Source organism: Theobroma cacao, chromosome 4 (assembly GCF_053813885.1).
Source record: "Theobroma cacao isolate CCN51 chromosome 4, ASM5381388v1, whole genome shotgun sequence".
Classification (NCBI taxonomy): Eukaryota; Viridiplantae; Streptophyta; class Magnoliopsida; order Malvales; family Malvaceae; genus Theobroma; species Theobroma cacao.
In genome coordinates, this window is record NC_142642.1 from 9,785,001 (window position 1) to 9,791,948 (window position 6,948).

Here is a 6,948-nt window from a genome sequence, read left to right on the forward strand (position 1 = left end):
TGAAAGCCCTGCATTGTTGTTCCATGAAAAGTTGGGGTGGTTTCGCTAGCCAGGATTATAAGTATTGGAGTATAGATTATTCTGCTGTCTATTAAAGTTCCCCATAAATTGGACTAATTTAGAATTGTAAGGACATTGATCATTTGAATGGCCATCTCCACATATCTTACAAACTGCAAATGAATTTTGAACTGCATGAAATCCCAATGTGTCAAATTTCTTGGACAGGGCAACCATTTATGCAGCTACTTGAGCAGTTAAGTGCCAAGTGCATCAATTTCATAAGCTCCAACAACATTTCTAGGACCCGACCTTTCTGAAGGCCATTGGTAATTATTTGAGGCCTTCTTTTCTAATGGATTATAAGCATATGTAGCATTCTTACTCATTAATGCCCCACTAGCAGCAGCATCAATTGTGGTTTTTATTGACCCAACCAGCTCATTTTAGAATGTCTGAACTTGCAACTAATTAGGAATCCCATGATGTGGACATTTTCTCAGTAGTTCTTTAAACCTCTCCCAAGCTTTATACAAGGACTCACCATCAAATTGTGTGACTGAGGTGATATCGTTCCTCATCTTTGCAGTCTTGGCAGGTGAAAAACTATTTGCTAGAAACTTTTGAGCCAAGTCTTCCCATGTAGTGATAGACCCATTGGGTAGTGAATTAAGCTAGCTTTTTACTTTATCCCTTAGAGAAAATGGAAACAATCAATTAAGCTAGCTCTTTGCTTTATCCCTTAGAGAAAATGGAAACAATCTCAATTTAATAGCATCATCAATTACTCCATAGTATTTAAAGGTATCGCAAATCTCCAGGAAATTTACAAAATGAGAATTAGGATCATCGCTGAGTAACCCAACAAATTGGACTGTAGACTGAATCATCTGAATGTAAGCTGGTTTAATTTCGAAATTATTTGCATTGATGGAAGGTCTCCTAATGCTTTGGTGCAAACCTTGCAAACGAGGAACAACATAATGCCGCAATGCTTTATTTGCTTTGGGAACCAGATTAATGGCATTATTGCCATTGTTGTTGTTATCCTCAGCTATTGTCTGATTTAGAGCTGCAACTTGCAAATTCTCCCTTCGACATCTTCTGAAAGTTTTTTTCCATCTCAAGATCAAGTTGTTTGTTCTTTGCAGAAAATGACTATTTGCAAGCTAACAAAATCTAATATTAAAACAAGAAATATAAAATTTGAAGTAAGACTAAATTGCTTGGTATTAGTATTAGTAAAGATTCTAGAAAGAATTTCCCAGCAGCGGCGTCAAAAACTTGTCAGTTAAAATTTTACTATGCAAGTGTACGTATCGAATAGACAATATCTAAGCAAGTAGAGTATCGATCCCAAAGAGAATTAATCTAAAATTTTACAAAGTACTAAAATTATAACAATTTAATCTTATCCAAATAATCAAAATTAATTAATTAACTAAAACTAATTAACCAAAATTTAAACTACAAAGAAAAATCAAAGTAATAATAACTTGAGTAAATATAAAATCAAACAAGCCTAGGATTTCAATATCCCTCACAGTTCATCTAAATCTTACCTCTCTTTCTTAACTTATTTCAATGGGTTGAATTGCTAATTTAGAATCCTAAATTATTTACAAGGGTCTCCCAACTCATTTTATAAAAATGCCTATTTTAATCAAAATACTATATCCCTATGTGAATTGAAATTAAAATAGATTCATTAAGTTTAGGCTCTAATCTGGCTACATATGGCCTATAGGTGTATCCCTATCCTATATGCAAATCAATTAATATGATCATACACTATCCCAATTTTAGTCTACACTAAACTCCCTTTCCCAAGTTTGTTTAGGTTCTTAGATCAATTTAATTGGTGATCAGGCAATTAAAAGCTTTAAGAATAAATTGAAATAAACAATTCTAATCCTACTAAAGAAAAGCAAGAAAGAGATTAAAAATTTAGATTACATGTGAGCTCAATTGCAATCCTAGAAAAAGAAAATTAGCTACTCATGATTGCAAAAATAAATAACATTGTATATAATTCAACCATTGAGAGTAACAAAAAAATAAAAGCTAAGGAAGAAAACAAAACAAATATCTGCAGCCTTGCTCTCCAAGTTTCAACCTTAACTTCTAGCTTCTTGAATCTCCAAAAGTTGTTGCTCTTAATGTCTCTTAAAAATATCCTATTTATGCTAACAAATTCAACCTATAGTTTTTTAAGTTGACTTATGATTTGATTGGGCTTAAAAGTGTAATAAGAGGCCCAAACATCAATTGTCAGTCTGAAAATTGCCATTCCCTTAACAGTACACCCAATCATTTTTTGATATAATTTTCTTTATCTTCAATGCAAAAATGGGTAAAGTGATCTTCATGGAAGTTGTAGCTCTGTCTCTTAGCTATCCAATGATTTAAGAATTGCATCATTTTGAAGTTTTGTAGCGCTAGTTATGGCCAATATAGTGAAGCATATGCAAGCAGACATTTGGATCTTTCAACACCTTGCTTTCCAAAATTAAACCCAATTCTCTTAGTTCCTACAAAAAATATAAAAACTAATAAATAATAACCAATTTAAAAAAAATAACATAAAATTAAAATAACTTACTTAAAAATAAACTAATTATAAAAACAACTAAAAATAATTACATTATAATTGAAAAGTAAGGACTTAGCTAATATTTAATAACAAAATTGGACTAAATAATTCTATGGAATTGAATTATCAGGTTTAGGCCATTTGAACCATTTTCAATAAAACCAAACCCTTTCTCTCTCTAAACCCCAAAACCCTAGCCTCCTAAACGGATTTTTTGAGCATGTTGGAGCTAATTGGAGCTTGGGAAGCTCCCTAGAAGTAAGATTACACCTTTTTACCGATTGATTTCCAATTTAATTGGTAAATAACTTAGATTCGATTTGGTTCAGCTTCAGAGAGATTCTCTCCCTTAAGTTTGTTGAGGATTTGGAGTCAAGATTTGAGCAACCCAGCACCCAAGGTAAGGATTTAGCTTATTTGTGGAAAGATTGAGCTTATTTATTGAATTTGTTTTTGTTTTTTAAAAATTGGGCAATTTTGAAAGTTGAGAAATAAATGTGATTTGATGTGTTAAGGGGAAATTGGAGCAAATTAGGTGCATTTATAAGCTGAAGGATGGTTGAAAGCTGAAAATTGAAGCTTGGCTATGGATGTGCTTCAACTATCACTGTGAGTGTGTTTAAATTTAAAATGCATGTCATGAATGACACCTATTAGAGGCACCACCATGGTACTAGAATATATGTACGTAAATATGTATGTTTGCTTAGATGTATATGCCTAGGTTAGAGAACAAAAGTGTGGAATTGTGTGCCTTAGTGCAAGCCACATAGGTGGCCTATGTTGTGTGAGCCTAGACTACGAAGTCTAGAGGATATGATAAACATCATCTTTATAGAAATTAGTGCTTAAGTATCACTAGTCATAAGTCCACATACTTAGTCATATTAATCCATCATCAAAGTCCTCAAATGCATTATAAATTCAAATCCATCCTCCATAATTACATCAAAAAAATTAGGGGTATTGCATTTTCCCCTTCTTGTAAGTAATTCATCCTTGAATTTAAATTGTATACCATAAGTTACAAATATCTTAAACCTTAAAGAGATGGAGGTACTTATCTCGTATTTCCTCTTCTAGTTCCCACGTGGCTTCCTCGATCGAATGGCTTTGCCACAACACTTTCATTGTAGCAATGTCTTTAGAGTGAAGTCATTTTACTTGTCGATCCAATATGGCTACGAGTTGCTCCTCATAACTGAGTCCATCTTATAATTGGACTTCATCATATTGTATCACATGCAAAAGATCGAGAGCATACTTCTTAAGCAAGGATACATGGAAGACCAGATGAACATCAGACACATTAGATGGTAACACCAGGTGATAAGCAACTGCACCAACACGCCGTAATACCTTAAAGGGTCTGATCTACCTAGGGCTTAGTTTACCCATCTTTCTGAACCTCTTAACTCCTTTGGTTGGCGAAACTTTTAGAAAGACATAGTTGCCAACGTCAAACTCCAAAGGTTTGTGCCTATTAGCGATGTAAGATTTCGGACGACTTTAAGTCGTTGGCATCCTTTCTTGATTTACATGCATACTTCACTCAGCTTCTTGGACCATCCCTAACCTTAAAAGCTTTCATTCCTCAACTTTGAGCCAACTAATAGGTGATCTACATCTTCACCCATACAAAGCCTCATATGGAGCCAAACTTGTGAGACCTCGACCTTCATAAACATGTAGCGGAGGTAGACCCTATGATGTGGAGCAGGGGTAATTTGGTCATTTTCCTGGTGAGCTCTTAAAAGTCAATTTTCTAATGTTATTTAAGGCCTAAGTAGGCCTAAGACAATAATGAATGATGAAAATAATGATAAAATGACGAAGGAAATAGAAATAATAATGATTTCCAAGGTAGGGGTAAAAATGGTCATTTTTCATCTCGAGTCAAAATTTTTAAGTTTTCATGAACCCGAGTATTTTTAAACTATTATGGACTTTATCTCAGTGTCAAAAGAGTAAAAAGATTGCATAAAGGATTGTAGGAAGACAAAGCCAACTTGTTAAGGGCATTTTCGTGATTTTAGTGAAGTTTGGATAAGCTTAGGCTAAAAATATCTCATTTCCCCAGTAGCTTCCTCATTTTTCCAGCAGCTTTTTATTCTTTTTCCTCCCATCTCACATTTCCTCATCTTCCATGGAAGCCTCTCTTAAAGCTTTCATAACTCTCTCTCTCTCTAGCTTCAATTTTCATTCTTTTGAGCACTTTTTCATAGAACCTTCTGTGCTCTTTCACTCTCTCACCTTAAACCCTCAAAAGTCTTTGTTCAACACTTTCTCCCACTAGCTAGAAGTTTTAGAGAGAGAAAGAGAGACTTGCCATAGTAGCTTGAAGACTCTTGAAAAGGAGTTTAACTATAAGTCCAGCAAGGTGAGAAATGAGTTAGGGTTGATTTTAAGTGGTTAGAGATGGTTAATAATTAGAATTGTGGGCTGTTATATTTTTGATGGTTCTATTGTGTGTGATAGGTTCCTACGAGGCCTCACATGTCCGTTTGAAGCAATAATCAAAGTTAGAGTCAATTAAAGATTCAACAAATATCGACGAGTGAACTTGCATCAAAGTGTTTTTGAAAAATACATATGTGTTGGGATGAAGCATTTAAATGATTTTACTTGGTTTTTCATTAAATTATGCATGGGAACAAGCCCTTGATAAATTGTTTCTATGTTTTGGCATGTGGCTGTTATGGATTCATGTACTACTACATTATGTTGGTATATATATATATATATATATATATGAATATTTGTTGCGCATTGATGAATAATGTTGTGTGATGATGTTGAAGTGTGCGAGTAGGGAGTGCACACATGATGATATTGAAGTGTGCGAGTACGGAGTGCGCACAATGATGATGATATTGCTTATGTGCGCGATGTGGGGGAGCACACAAACATAATGATGTTGAAATGTGCGAGTAGGGAGTGCACATGACGATGAATGAAGTGGGGTGGTGTACGTGTTTATATATGTATATGTGATAGAAAGTTTATGATTATAATATGTGATTGAAATGAATAATGAGAAACTTGATTATTGTCAATGTGTTCACTTTGGTGTGCAATATGGCAGGAATGGATTTTGTGGCATGTGAAAATCCCTTAATTGTCATATGCCCTAAATCTGCATTCTCGCTGCAGCGAGAAACTCTCGAGTGGTGGGAGTACAAACCAGCCCTGTTTCTCGCTGCAGCGAAAATGGATTCTCGCTGTAGCGAGAAACTCTCGGGTGGTTCCAAATTTTATGGTGCAGTGCCATCATTTTGACACATATTTCGACCATCTTCCAATTATAACTGGGCAAAGTAGTAAACATAAAATTTGTAGCCCAGTCTTTTAGATTTCTAATGGTCTAAAAATCATGTCAATTGGACTTCTGTAGTGGGAGATATGCTTGAAAAACCAAAACATATGCAAACAAAGAATGTTTCTCGTTGCAGCGAGAAACTTGCTGTCATGCTTGCTACCTTTCTTGATTTTGACATATTTTGTCAAGCCCAACTCTACAATATGTTTATTATGCCCTACATACATAAGAATGCATGTTTGCTTACTTGGGTACCTCGAAAATCGATAAAGGACGATAATGTACCAAATGATACAATTAAGTTGAATTAAGCCTCGAACTAGTCCAAATAGAGATTTTAAAATGAAATTGAGAATTTTAAAACCCTAGAATGACTTAAAATGGTGATTCAGAGTTCGAGGACAGATTTGGAGTCAAATTAGAATTTTCATGACTTAGTGGCAAAATGGTCATTTTGCCACCCGAGATTAAGATGTGAGTGTTGGATGAAATTTTTTTGACTAAGATTGACTATTTTGAACATAATTTGAGTTTGAGAAGTGAAAAATTTTAATTCTGGCATTTTTTCGAGCATAGGGGTAAAATAGTCATTTTGTCACCCAAGGGCAAAATCGTAATTTTACACCACCCAACACTTGTCCAACACATGGATTTTACCCAATATTATCATGGATAATTGAGAAAATTTAAGTGGTGGAGAGAGTTTGCTTAATGGCTAAGTATGACACATGGACCAATGGAATGGTGACATGTGTCAAACTCTCATCCATTTAATATTTTCCTTATAAATTAGCACAAAATCAGCCCATTTCTCTTCATATGGCTGGCCAAAGGAAGAACAAAGGAAGGAAAAGAAAGAACAAACCCTAGGTGGAGAATTTCAAGAGAAAAAGTGTGAAAAATCAAGGAAAACAAGTGAAAAAGGTAGGATATCTCAATTTAAACTTGAAATCTATTTTCCTTAAGCATTTGTCCTTAGTTTTCATGGTTAAATTATATGTTTTCATGGTGAATTCATGGCTAGCCGAATGGGTAT

At 34.5% G+C, this 6,948-nt stretch overlaps 1 non-coding gene across 1 annotated transcript; it reads left to right on the forward strand.

The window, feature by feature from the left end:
- Positions 1–477: 477 nt before the first annotated feature.
- Positions 478–584, forward strand: LOC148763120 (small nucleolar RNA R71). Its single transcript, XR_016026121.1, has one exon. It is a non-coding gene; the product is annotated as a small nucleolar RNA R71 (small nucleolar RNA).
- The last annotated feature ends 6,364 nt before the right edge of the window (positions 585–6,948 follow it).